The following is a 14,343-nucleotide window of genomic DNA, read 5'->3' as shown; positions in this document are numbered from 1 at the left end:
CCGTTCCGCGAGGAGGAAGTCCAGTATGCAGTCAATTCGATGGCGCCTTGGAAAGCGCCTGGCCCGGACGGCTTTCAAGCTGGTTTCCTTCAGAAATTTTGGAGTATGGTGGGTCCAGCCACTTGTGAGTGTGTGCTCAAAGCTCTCAATGCAGGGGTCATTGAAGATGGGTTAAATACGACATTGATCACTCTTATACCAAAAGTGAAAAACCCGGAGAGCTTGACACAGTTTAGACCTATTAGCCTCTGTAATGTAAGCTACAAACTAATTATGAAGTGCATTGTCAACCGGTTGAAGCCTCTGCTACCTGACATTGTCAGCCCCATGCAGTGCAGCTTTGTCCCAGGTAGGCAAATTACGGACAATGTAATCATGATCCAGGAAACGGTCTTTGCATTCAAACGGAAAACTGGCAGTAGGAGATTCATGCTGCTAAAATTGGACTTGGAGAAAGCCTATGATCGGATCAGTTGGGGATTCTTAAAGGATACCTTAATGGTCTTGGGGTTACCCTTGTGCATGGTTTCGGTGATAATGAATTGTGTGTCGTCTTCGTTCTTGCATGTGTTGTGGAATGGGGAAAAAGGAGAGGGGTTTGCCCCATCGAGAGGGCTCCGTCAGGGTGACCCACTTTCACCATACTTGTTCGTCTTGTGCTTGGAACGACTCAGTCACCTTATCCTTGATGCAGTATCAAATGGAACTTGGAAGCCGGTTAGCCTGTCGAAAAATGGACCTAAGCTCTCTCATTGTTTCTTTGCGGATGATATCATCCTTATGGCGGAGGCCTCTTATGAACAAGCTGTTGTTATCAAAGACATTCTGGGTTATTTTTGTGACGGCTCAGGACAGAAGGTCAGCCTTGAGAAGTCCTGTGTGCTATTTTCCTCAAACACAAGCCAAAGAACTCAAGGGGAAGTGACTCGAGCACTCGGGATTCGAAGCACCACTAACCTGGGTAAATACCTTGGTGTCCAACTAATCCATGAGAGAGTTAACCAGCAAACGTATGCCTATGTTCTGGAGAGAGTCAAAAGCAGGCTTGCGGGATGGAAGAGCAAATTCCTCTCCTTTGCAGGTAGAGCAACCCTGATTAAGTCTGTTATCTCGTCCTTGCCGGTTTATACTATGCAGACGTCCATCTACCCAATGAGCACTTGCCGGAAGTTGGATACAATTAGCAGAAACTTCCTGTGGGGAAGCTCGGATTCAACTAGGAAAGTCCACCTGGTTCGATGGGAGTCGGTATGTAGATCACGTAAACAGGGAGGACTGGGGATCAGAACTTCTAAACATGCTAATCTGGCTAGTGTTGCAAAATTGGGGTGGCGAATGTTAACTGAACCGAATTGCCTATGGGTCCGAGTGATGCGAGACATATATTCGAGACGCTATAATGGTATGGACATGTTTCGAAATAAACAGGTGAGAAGCCATACATGGCGCAACATTGTAACGGGTTCACAAGTTCTTAAAAATGGCATTAGTAAAGTTGTGAAGGATGGGAAGTCTACCTTGTTCTGGACCGACATCTGGTTGGGGAACGAGCAACTTCTCGGGAAAGCGACGGCCCCTGTTTCTGATCTGGACGCCCAGAAGACTGTGAGCGACTACTGGACGAGCACATATGGATGGGACTGGGACTCTCTTCAACACATTGTGCCCCAGGAATGTTTGTTTAAACTTGCCTCTTTGGTGCTCTTTCCTGGGAATGGGAAAGAGGATGGTTGGGCTTGGCATGGCTCGGACACGGGAGCTTTCTCCATCAAGTCAGCATATCAGATGTTGACCTTGGATAGCAGAAATGAGGGGTCATATTGGCGAGAGGCGGACTGGACTAGAGTGTGGAGGGTTAGCTCGACAGAGCGGATGCGGTACTTCTTGTGGTTGGCTTATCATGATGCGTTACTTTCAAATGTAAACCGTGTACGCAGGAGATTAAGCACCACGGACAGCTGCGTCAAGTGTGGTATCCGAGAAACTACAATTCATTTGCTTCGCGACTGTGAGGATGCTAGGAAAATTTGGGACTGGTTTGTACCAGGGAATTGGCAGCAGGAGTTTTATGCCGACGGGTTAAGGGAGTGGGTTCGAAAGAATATGGGGATTGCGTGTTGCTGGAGAGACATCCCATGGCCGACGATTTTTGTAACCTGCTGCTGGTGGATCTGGCGCTGGAGAAACGAGCGAATTTTTGAAGACTTGGATAATAGTTCTCTGGATAAGCCGGGGTTCATAATTAATCAGGCGAAGGAAATCTGCTCGAGTAAACAGAAGGTGGGATCTAGCATAAATGATCCAAGGTCGGAACAGGAGCAGATGGTTAGGTGGACGCACCCGACGGGCGACTGGGTGAAAGTCAATTGTGACGGAGCAAGCAAAGGGAACCCGGGTATGGCCGCTTGTGGTGGACTGGCACGAAATAGTAGGGGAATCTGGCTAGGCGGGTTCGTATGCAACCTGGTAATATGCTCAGCAGAACTTGCAGAAATTTGGGGACTCTATTATGGCATCATCCTTGCTTGGAGGCAGGGCGCACGGAAGGTGATTTTTGAAATTGATTCTTTAACTGTTAGCAAGCTAATTCGGTCGTCGAGCCAGGTGACACACAGGTATTATTGGCTGGTAGAGGAGTGCGAGAAACTGTTAAAACATCAATGGGAAGTCACAGTTGTTCATACTCTTAGAGAGGGTAATCGAGCAGCTGATTGGTTGGCGAACTTCGCAGGATCATTTCCTTTAGGTCATCACGAGTGTGATGGGCCCCCTGCAGGCCTCCGTGACATCCTTTTTGCTGACAGTAGAGGAGTGGGTAGCCTTAGGCGACTTATAACTTAGTTTTTTGTTGTCCCTCAGGGCCTCTAGCCCTTCCCTTGTAACCAAAAAAAAAGTTTATCCTTCTTAACCTGTGCAAAGATATTTATTGGTCATCTTAATTTATTTAAAATGATATATTGGCCTCTAAACTTGTTTACATTAATCTATTGATCTTTTGAACTTACTTAAATTAATATACTTTTTAATTTACCCAAAATCCTCTCTTGTCACGTGGATTCATGAGGATTTTCATGTTGTTTTAAGTAAGTTCATGAGGTTAACGAAACACTCTATAAATTCAGATGGCTAAACAATTCTTTAGATCAAGTTCGCGAAGCTTCTGATGTATTAAACCTTTTATAAATAATATTTTAATTATTTTATTTATCCACTAATTTTTTTCTAAATTACCCTATTTTTTCTCTTAATTTTTTTTATCAGTAAACCTGAATTATGTCATCCCAATATTTCCTCATTATCCTTGGATTGAAAAAATACAATCTTAAGCATTCTTCAAATTTGCAAAAACTTCATTCTAAACAGATTTAATAAATTGTATGGCTTGTTAATGAAGTTTAAAGTCTATTTTACAAAGTTCACTGATCGTCATTCCCTTTTAACAAGTCATTTCTTTTGTATTTTAATAAAGTCATTTCGGCTAATTCAAACATAAATCATCTGAATAGTGATGACATTGTAAAGGATTAACTTTTACGTATGACATGAAAGTTAATGGTAGAAAAAATAATTACATTTTTATTTATTTGATCTAACTGTTTAAAACAGTCACATGTCAAATAAAAAAATATTTTTTTGGGATTACGTATGACACGCATATAGATGTCATGTTATACCAATGAGTAAATCCTTCTGATATGGTTGTCAAATCACTATTCTAGTTATTTTTTATGTTTGATTTGGTCGGAATAAGTTTATTAAAAAAAAGTTACAATGATTTTATTGAAATAAATCAACTTTACCCTCAAATTTCAATAACAACCGCGTCAATTTACGCTTCAAAAGCTTTAAAATCTTGAATAATAACCTGAGCTCACTTTAAACTTTTAACTTTCTTCACGAAATTTGTATGTGCTTCTTCTAAAGTTGTTTTCTTGTTGTCAGTTGTGAAACAAGTTCTTTTAACTAATTATTTCAATTTATTAGATCTGTATTTCTTTAACTGATTGTTCCAATTTATTAAACCATTAGGTATCGTTTGGTATTTGATGGGGATAATCTATTCCAATATTGGATTATAGATAAAAATAAAAATTGGAATAAGATAAAAATAAGATAGTTGAAAATTGTTATTCCATGTTTGTTTTGTAGGCTTGATAGGGATAATAAAAGAATAAATTTTACTATCTTAATCCCACTTAAGTTACATAATATTAAGTAGGGTCAATATAAAGAGAAATTTACACAATAATTCAAACTCCCAAAAATTTCTACAATTTTATCAATAGCTTATTTGAATTATATCAAATCTAGAAATACCATGGCAGTTAGAAACATTTTCTTGTTATTTTCTCACCAGCAGTTTTATCATTTAAACCATTTAAAAAATTACTTCGAAATTTTTAAAATAAAAATTCATATTTATAATATATTAAAAATTAAATCACCAATATTGATAATATATGATTTTCATGTAAAGAACCCTAATATAAAGAGCTCCATTCTTTCCTCCTTAGGTATCTGCCATGTCAAGCTGCGAATAGAAAGGGGTCTGGCAAACTTCGAAAGCAAAGGCCTCCCTATGATAGGTTGTATGGCAGTACTATATTAACTACGAGGAATTCTCACTTGGCCTTCCATTTTGGGTGTATATCACTTATTTCCACCCTTAATTTGATCTTGCCCAAAAAAGGAACTATATGGCCACTTATGATAACTAGAGGAGATATAGTTTGAACCAGTTTGTGAGTGTGTCTTCAAACCTTCGTAGGATTTACATGTGATGATATTGGCAGAACTGCTCGTGTCAATAAATACCTTAAGGACTGTGAAATTTTCAATTTCTATCTCAATTAACCAAAATGAGTTTATTGAAATAAAAAAAAGTTCAATGATTTTACTGAAAGGAAATGAAGACCGGTGACCTTTGTAAAATAAACTCTAAACTTAGTAACCAACAATACAATTTACCCAAGTCTTACTGTTTCAGTTTGTAATTTATGACCGTATAAATCAATTGTTTCTACTCTTTACTTCCATTTCTTTTCCATTTTCTAATAGGAACCATTTCATGTTTTTTTACCCAGTATATTTATAGTTAGTTGCAGAGATAGATCCAGAAATTTCTAAGAGGAGGGGGAAACACCGGTAAGAAAAAACATTGAACCATGAGAAAAGATGAGGGAAAGAGAGATTGTTTTAGAATGAAATTTTTGTAAATTTTAGAGGCAATGTTAAGATATTTTATTTTGTGAAAATCCAAGAATAATGAGTGACTATTGGGATGGAATAAGTGAGGGGGCTCAGAAGTGGAAATGAAGACCACGAGTCTCGTGAACTTGGTTCAAAAACGGTTTAGTCCTCTAAAGAGTGTCTCATTAATCTCCTGAACTTAGTTAAACTAACATAAAAATTCCATAAATCTACGTGACAGAATAAGAGAAGATTCGGAACAAGTTAAAAAATATATCATTTTAAGCCAGTTTAATAGACCAATAGATCACTATAAGCAAGTTTAGAGGGTCAATATATCATTTTAAACAAATTCAGGTTGATGTTCTAGATTATTAACAAGACATAAGGTACACCAATATCTTTAACGTTGACAACAAAGATTAACGTTCTAACGTCATAATTGATATAATTATACCTCTACAAGTTGGGCAAATTTTACCTTAACACTTGCAAGTTGGATGAATTACCAGTTTTTAGTCATTATTAATAGAGCACTTTACACAGTCACAAATCATGTTATCTCCCGTTTATCTTTGCATTTTGTTATCACTAATTAGTAACAAATCAAAAATACGTGTACACACGTAAAAAAAAATATAAAAGTTATCTGATTTTTTACATCAAATAAGTAGGTGTACAAAAGATATTTTTTAATCTATTAATTTTTTTTCACATGAGTATATATGTATAAATGTTTTTGATCTATCACTGAGTGATAACATCACACATAAATGGAATAGAGATAAAGTGATTGACAAGTGCGTAAAGTAGTTAAAGGTAAAATTAGTCCAATTTGTTAGGGGTGTGCATCGGTACAAAACCGAACCGAAATACCGAATACCGAAATGATCAAACTAATTCAAACCGATACCGAACCGAATAAAAGGTAAAACCGAATTAAAACCGAACCGAAATATGCGGTCCGTTTCGGTTTAAACCGAACAAACCGAATTAAGTTAAAAATAACAAACAACAAATAAAAATCACTATATTTTCTTATTAAATTTACCTCAACAACAATAAAAATTTAAATATTTCCAAAATATATCTATATTGGATTATTATCTCAACAATAAAAAAAATTAAACTTATATAATCAAATATGTGTGTATGTATATAAAAATATAAAATATGTGTAATTCGGTGTGGTTCGGTTTTTTCACATTTTCTGTCAAACCGAACCGAATAACGAAATACACTGTAAAATTAAAACTGATGCTGAACCGAATTGCTAAAAACCGAACAAAAAAACCAAAATTCACTCGGTTCGGTTCGATAGATGGTTTAAACCGAATCGATGTACACCCCTACAATTTGCGGTTACGGAAATTATTATAAAATTGTAATTACTTTTATCAAAATTTTAAATTTTTTTTTATTAGGGAACGATGAAATGAAAATTTGTCTATATATATATATATATATATATATATATATACACTATATCTGTTCACGGGTCCGAGTTCCCACTCGACCTGTCCAGAACTATGTCTCTTGGATCGGGCTTGGATAATGAAAATTACTCTTAGGTTCAGTCCGACCCAAACCCATTAAACCCTACTATTTTTTAGGTAGGTTTGAGATTTATGCAAATATCACTTGTCGGTCCAGTTCGGCTCGCCTTATTAATATTAATTATGAAATTTATATATTTATAATTAAATATTTATTTTTAAATATAAAATTGATTTTTATAATTAAAAATTATACATATTTTTTTAGGCGGGCTTATATGGGTTGGGCTTGTGATTTGATTTTTAAGCTCGTACCTAGCTCAGTCCGAGCCTGTCTAAATTAACAGTGGGCTGGGCTGGGTTTGGAATGATCATTTTTACATAAAAACCATCAGACTCGGTACGAACCCAGCCCATGGACAAGTCTAATATACACTAGACCCGCCCGACCTGTGTCCCATGGACCAGACTTGGACATAAAAAATTATCTTTAGACCCAGTCCGGTCTAGATCTACTAAAACCCGTCTCTTTTTTGGATGAGTTTTTTATTTATAAAAATAGCACGAAACGGCTCAGTCCGGCCCGTCTATTAATATAAATTAATAAATTTATATATTAATATTTATTTTGGGATAAGGTACCAAAATAGGCGTATGATTTTTGCGGAAATATCAATTTAGGCTCCACTTACAAAATAGCACTTAAAAAATGGTATCAATTTAGGTCTGGATAAATTACACCCATGGTCACTAAACTTTACCCATTTTCATATTATGGCCACTGAACTTCATTTCTTCCCGGTATGGCCATTGAACTTTATACTTTTTAACACCGGTGGCCACTCAATTTTAACTAACTTCTCAAAATGACCGTTAACGATCATTAACGACCTTAAAATGAAAATATTCAAGAATTAAAGTTGTTAAGAATGACATTTCTCATGAAACCACATTTTCTATTTTCGAACATCGCATTTTTTGGAGCTTTCTCTCTCTAAAAATTCACTTCATCTCTCCTAACAAAACAACACCTAAATGATCTCAAACCGAATTTTTTTAAGAATTAAAGTTCTTTAGAATATCATTAACGCTTTGGATTTTTTATTTTTAGCCGTTAATGGTCGTTTTTAGGCGTTAAGTGGCTACCAGTGTTAAAAAGTGTAAAGTTCAGTGGCCATACCGGGAAGAAATGAAGTTCAGTGGCCATAATGTGAAAATGGGTAAAGTTCAGTAGCCATGGGTGTAATTAACCCATTTAGGTCTTGATAACATAACGAGACACGTCATTGATATTACTCCGTTAAGTTCTGTCAACTGTACATGGATGGAGAAATTAGAACTTAACGGATTAATATCAATGACGTGTCCAATCCGTTATCAAGGTCTAAATTGGTATCATTTTTAAACGTTAGACATATATTGATGTTATTTTATACACGGAGCTAAATTGATACTTCTTCAAAAACAATAAATCTATTTTGATAGCTTATCCCATTAATTTTTTTTTATTAAAAACTACATATACGTATTTTCCTTTAAAAAAAAGTTACACATACATATTTAAGTGAGTTTATATGGACTTAAGGGTGAGCAGAACCGAACCGAAAACCTAAAGACCGAGAAAATCGGACTGAAAAAACCAAACCAAACCGGATCAAATTATATTTTGGTTTGGTTCGGTCCTAATTTTTAAGCTAGTTTGGTTTTTGGTTCGATTCGGTTTGGTCTCAATCTAGGTTCAGTAAGCTTTCTTTCCTCATCTACGATACGAGATTAGATTCCTTACCGATCTTACGCATTAACAGCCCTGTCTTGCCGTACGGCACAGAGGTCAGGCTTAGTAACTAGTGTCTAGCGACACTTTAAAGTGTAGTTTTAGCTGGATCGGGAGCCCTGAAAGGGGAGAGGAAGCCTTTTCCCTAGCTCGCTTAGGAACCTTGACGCCTATGAGCCCTAGGGGCAACTTTCTTCTCTTCTCTTAAGATATTATTTTATATCGAGTTACCAGCGCATCAATAGGAAGCCTGGGTGGAAGTTTCAAGATAGAAGCAAAGCTAAAGGGCTTAGAAGACTGGGCATTCGCCGAGAAGACAGAAGCGGAAGGACGGGATAGTTGGCTTAGGTTCGGAAAGAGTGAGGAATTTGGGGGTTGAGTCTCCATGGCCTCTCCAACGGGGAAGTTAGCCTAGAGTGAGGTGTCTCGGTTCTCCTACTAGAATCAGCTACTACTGGGTTTCCTTACTACAGACCCTTCATTACCACTTTCTCGAAAAAGAAATTTTATTTACTACTTTAGCTACAACGGTATCGCTCCTACTACTCTTACCTCTTATTACATTACTGAGGATAAACTGGGAAGACTACCCACAAAGAGCAGGAATGAATCTTACCCGAATAAGATAAATTCTGTTACAAACGAATCTATTAGTTGATGATCGAGCTCTTTATGATTGAATGAAATGAAAGAAAGAACTCACAACTAGGGCTTTCCCTTTATCGTCAGCGTCGTTATCATAGTTGCTATCATCGTCGCTAAAGCTCCTCTTCCGTATTCTTTATCAATTGGACCCATGAAGAAGAATAATAGGTCTTGAAAGACAATTGAACCTTCATCAATCGTTCCCGGAGTTACATCAGAGGCGGGATCGCTCACAGGGGAAGATCCTTAAAGAGAGGGCATTCTAAATTAGCATGCCCTTCTTGTTTAACTTGCTCGCGGGGAGAATAAATTCTTCTTAGAGCAATGCTCGTGCTGAAAACAAGAGTCAAGAAGGAACTGCTGGAGGGAGTGTAACACTAATAAATCAACCTGGTGGGATACGCTGGCAACACTTATTGCCATAATTAAGAATGGCAAAAGGCCATGAATGAGGAAATCTTAGCACTAAAGGAGAACCCGTTCCTCTGTGTGAAACCGGTTCAAAACCGAATAAAACCAAACCGAAATATAATATGTAGTACTTTTAATTTTTAAGGTTTTAAATTAATTAAATAATTATATATAGATTAGAAAAAACAATTAAACATATTTTTTCTCTCAACTAATTATATATATATATATAAAACTAATTATATGATTATTTTCTTTATATAATTGTTTAGTTCGTGAAGGTACAAGTAATTGTAGATCTCTAGTGCTTTGTTTGGTCTAAACATGAACCAAACCAGACCGAAATAATTTGGTTCGGTCCAGACCAAACCGAATTATAATTTGGTTTGGTTTAGTTTTAAAAAACAGAAGTAATTTGGTTCGGTTCAATTCGGTTTGGTTCAGTTTTTGGATTAAATCGGACCATGCTCACCCCTATATGGACTGCAATGGAGATTAGATTTTTAAGATGGAGTTCAGCCTGATCGAATCCGTCTAAATTAACAACAAACTGGATTGGATTTAGATTGAGCATTTTAAAACAAAAACCCACTTGATCCGACCCGACCCGGCCATGAACAGGTCTAGCTCCGCGATTTCAATCTATCGATCCTCAACTGCATCTCCACGTTTTCTTCTCCGTCCCTCTCTTTCATTTCTTTTCCACCATTTTTGCTCTTCAAATTTGTTCAATCTCGTTCTTCCTAGTACGGTGTTCGTTTTCAAGTTAATCAAAATGAACCTCCCAACTTCTGGTACAAGTAATGTTTAGCCAGAGATTTTGCATTTTCAATAAAAAAAAGAGAAAATTCGGTCATAAGGCTACCCTCCCTGTTTCTATCTTCTACTCATATTTTTGCAAATCTAAATCGGAAATAAACTCGGGATGCCGGAAAACCTCTGGTAGGTTGGTAATCGGAGTATGCAAGGGTGTGTTACCGGAGCCTCACCCGACCAGATAATCGTTAATCACTCGGATTTTGAGAATTCCCGGTGGTTTCAAGGTGTTCTTACTGTATGTTTGAGCTCCAGAGGATGGAATGAATTCTTACAATGTTAATTTTTCCGGACACTATCTTGGCGACTGGTGGAATTTTCCCGGTGAGGTTTCTAAATATTACTTGTAGCAATATTAATTCTTAGACGGATTAATTCTTGGACCAATTTCACAATGGATTAATTTCTTCAAATTATAGGAGCGTGCCAAAATTAATCGAATTAAATTAAGTGGAGTTTCACTTTAATTTTTGGAGCTTTATTATAACTTTCCAGATTTCTCAGTTAAACATTGATGGTTTCAGTAGAAATTGGATTGAGCAATTTATTAATATGTCATTAGGATTATGGGTTATTTAATTCGAGTCAAATTTAGAATATTGAATTATAAATCAAATCCATAATTGTCGATATTCAAGAGATGGATAGTTAAATATATTGGAGATTGAGTTTTTTTTTTTTAATGGAAAAAATGAATATAGATAATTATGGATCTGATTTAAGAATTATTGTCCAGTCTGATTGTTAAATTTAGTTTAGTTTATGGAGTCTTTGGACTCTTGTTTTATTAAATATAAAAGTTCAGTTCCAACATCTCCAAGGCCAAACACAATATTCCAACCCGAGATTCACTATATTTTGTTGAATAGCTACTGACCATGCAACTTTTCGATTTGTGTATGCATGTTGACTTTGATTAAAAAAAACACTCAATTTTTCTTAGGTTATTCCCCACGTGGAGGTCTTGAAATTAGATCACCATTGCTTGAAAGCAATTCAAACTGATGGGTTTCCAGTTGAATTGTTGTTGAAATTGAAAGAAGTTACACTGGACTCTTTATAAGAGGGATCCATTCCTTTTCTGTTTGGTTTTCTCAGACGTATCTAATCTTTGGAAAAGCTTATATTCGAATATGCTTCTAATTTGGGAGAGATATTCTCAATGAATGATGAAAGAGCAGTTGGAGAGGAACAAAAAAATCTTCTAAGACTAAAACACTTGCAGTTAAGGTCTATTCATGAATTGAAGGATATAGTGAAGAAAGACTCGCAACTGAATCCTATTTTTAAGTGTTCTCAGATTCTGAGTGTTAGTCAATGTCATGATATGGTTAATATAGCACCATCATCATCAGTTTCTTTCAAAAATCTAACTCTTGATGTATACGGGTGTGATAAAATGACAAGTTTGGTAACAGCATCAACAACCAAAAGTATGATGCAACTCGTGAAATTAAGTGTTTATCTTTGCTGTATGATGGAAGAATTTGTTGCTAACAATGAAGATTGCACAGAGCTTGATGTGATTATTTTCAAGAAGCTGAAACATTTGGAACTTAATTATTTAGGTACGCTCAACAGCTTTTGCTCTGGCAATTACGTCTTCAGTTTCCCATTGTTAGAACAAGTACGTATTCAGGAGTGCCATCCAATGAAGATTTTTGCGGCGGTGTTTTAAGCACACCATAACTATGTCAGAGAGAAATATTTGGAAACGAACAGCAATGGGAAGGAAATCTAAGGCTACAATAGCATGTCAATTACTAGAGAAATGGGTAACAATTCATGCTTTCTATAATATTTGTTCTTTCACTTTATCATTAATATTAATCTTGTTAGTAAAGCTATTTCTTGGGATTGAAAGATTGGTGGACATTTCAAAAAAGGACTCTTCCAAAATGAAGAATTTCTAGAAGTGGTGGATGATGCATTTGCACTTCTTGAACAGGTTGCACAAGAAGTTCATTGTGACTCAGTTCGGATGGTTTAGTTTCAACTTGGAAGAGCTATCTGCCGAAGATGGAAACGTTTGGACTGCTGAGCTGACACTGTTAGATGAATTGCAGTTGAATATTCTACCAATGTTGAGCCAATTATTTCTTGGAGATTATAATTATTATCAGACATGGGGAGTTATACAGGCAGGAATGAAACAGGTGCCAATGAGCAGACCCACAATTCACAGGTAAAGCTTTATCATTCAAGTAGTCTTGTCGTAGACATTGATAGTTGATCATAGGCATTGATAGTTGGAATATGGAGATTGTATCTATGTTTGTATTCTTAGTATTTAATTATTGATAATTTTGGGTTAACAACAAAATTCCATTGTGCTACCAAATTTCATGTTTTCAGATGAAATATAAATTCTGAAACGTTTGGAACTGGTGCTGCACCATAAAATGGAATTTCTGAAATTTCAACTTTCGTATCTCTTCTACGTATCACTGAAATCATTTTTGTGTGGTGTTGATGTAATTGTTTGGGATTTTGATTTTGCATCTTGTGCCCTGTGAATGTAATTGTTAATTTTTTCTTTTCAAATGTACAGAGCCATCTTAAGAGAAAACTAGATCCTAGAATAGGAACCGACAAAATCTTCAACTTTGATGAGTTGGCAGTTACTTCCACAGATGTGTCATTTGAAGGCATTTACAGGAATGGTAAGGATCACATTCCATGAATGAGTTTCGTTTTCTGTCTAGTCTTGAAGAGAAGAATTGCTGTTAAAGATCAATTGTTCAATGTTCATAATGGGTTTAGTTCCAGATCAGAATTATTGTTTTTGTGGTGATAGCCTAGGGAAACCATCTCTCATTTGTTTTTTTGATTGTGTGACTGCAAAACAAGTTTAGTTGATTGTGTATAATCGATTTCAGATCACGGTGGTTCATCCTTGGGATATAGGATTGTTTCGTGATTAGATAGATTGTTGTTGGGGTGGTGAGAAATAGACTTGGAGGAATTGGTCCTGATTTGTACCTGTGTTGTCTATCTAATTCTTTGTTTTGGTGCAATATAATGAAAAGCTTACTGATAAAAAAGAGAATAAATATATCTAATTTTAACGAAAACCATTTCATGTTGTGCTCAATATTCATTTCGTTCTCTACTGAATCTCTCTAATATCCCATTGTCTGCATCTTTAACTCTGTTTGCGGCTTCATCTGTCTAAGGAAAGAAAGAAAATTCGCAAGTATTAGGTTTGGTATTCACTATTTTGAGACTTTACTTATTTATTTGGAGCTTATTCGAGCAGTTTTTAGCTTAAAGTTCTCATTTTTGTAGTTGTTGTGCAGGCTGTTCAATGCAGCAACAATCGTTGTGCCTTTGAAGTTATTTTGAATGTGTCAGGTTTAATGGATCTGCAGGGGTCAAACAGGCTGGATCCGGTGACTATTAGAGAATATATTTAGTAGATAACTTTGTATCACATGGTTAGTTCCTCATATCTAGGCCTGTATCTAGATTAGTCATTGAACTCAACACAAACTGTAATATTGTATAAATAGACAAGTTATCATCAATAACAATTACGGAAGAATCCAATTTGTTACATGGTATCAGAGCTAACCTAATTTCTCTCTTCCTCGGCCTTACCCGACCACCACTTCCGCCGCCGCGGCTGCCATTGCCGCCGCCACCCGAAACTCCATCATCACCGATCCCTCCCCTATATCCTAAATACCGATCGACTTCATAAAATAGCCACCATGACGAACACATCCAACAATTCCAACAATTCTTCTACTGGACCCAATAACACAACCACTGTCAATTCCCACACCAACAATACCGAAACCACCGTTACAACCCATTCTTCCCTTACCGTATCCAACATCTCTACATTCATCAAAATCACCCTTGATATAGAAAAAGGTCATTTTCCCGCCTGGTCCGCTCTCTTCAAACTACACGCCAAAGCTTTCCAAGTCCTTGATCACATTATCCCTCATCCCACTCCTACCGCCCTCTCCCAATCCAACCCTGATCTCTGGTCCCGTATCGATG

The 14,343-nt window shown here is 36.5% G+C and overlaps 1 long non-coding RNA gene across 2 annotated transcripts; it reads left to right on the top strand.

Moving 5' to 3' along the window:
- The first annotated feature begins 10,125 nt into the window (after positions 1-10,125).
- On the top strand, positions 10,126-13,875 carry LOC136203116 (uncharacterized). Of its 2 annotated transcripts, XR_010674711.1 has the most exons (5): positions 10,126-10,656; positions 11,901-12,107; positions 12,281-12,517; positions 12,884-12,995; positions 13,632-13,875. It is a non-coding gene; the product is annotated as an uncharacterized lncRNA (long non-coding RNA). The 2 variants fall into 2 exon arrangements; XR_010674710.1 differs by having other exon boundaries at positions 12,884-13,875.
- The last annotated feature ends 468 nt before the right edge of the window (positions 13,876-14,343 follow it).

Source organism: Euphorbia lathyris, chromosome 8 (genome assembly GCF_963576675.1).
Source record: "Euphorbia lathyris chromosome 8, ddEupLath1.1, whole genome shotgun sequence".
Taxonomy (NCBI): Eukaryota; Viridiplantae; Streptophyta; class Magnoliopsida; order Malpighiales; family Euphorbiaceae; genus Euphorbia; species Euphorbia lathyris.
This window is presented reverse-complemented; position numbering and strand designations above follow the sequence as displayed.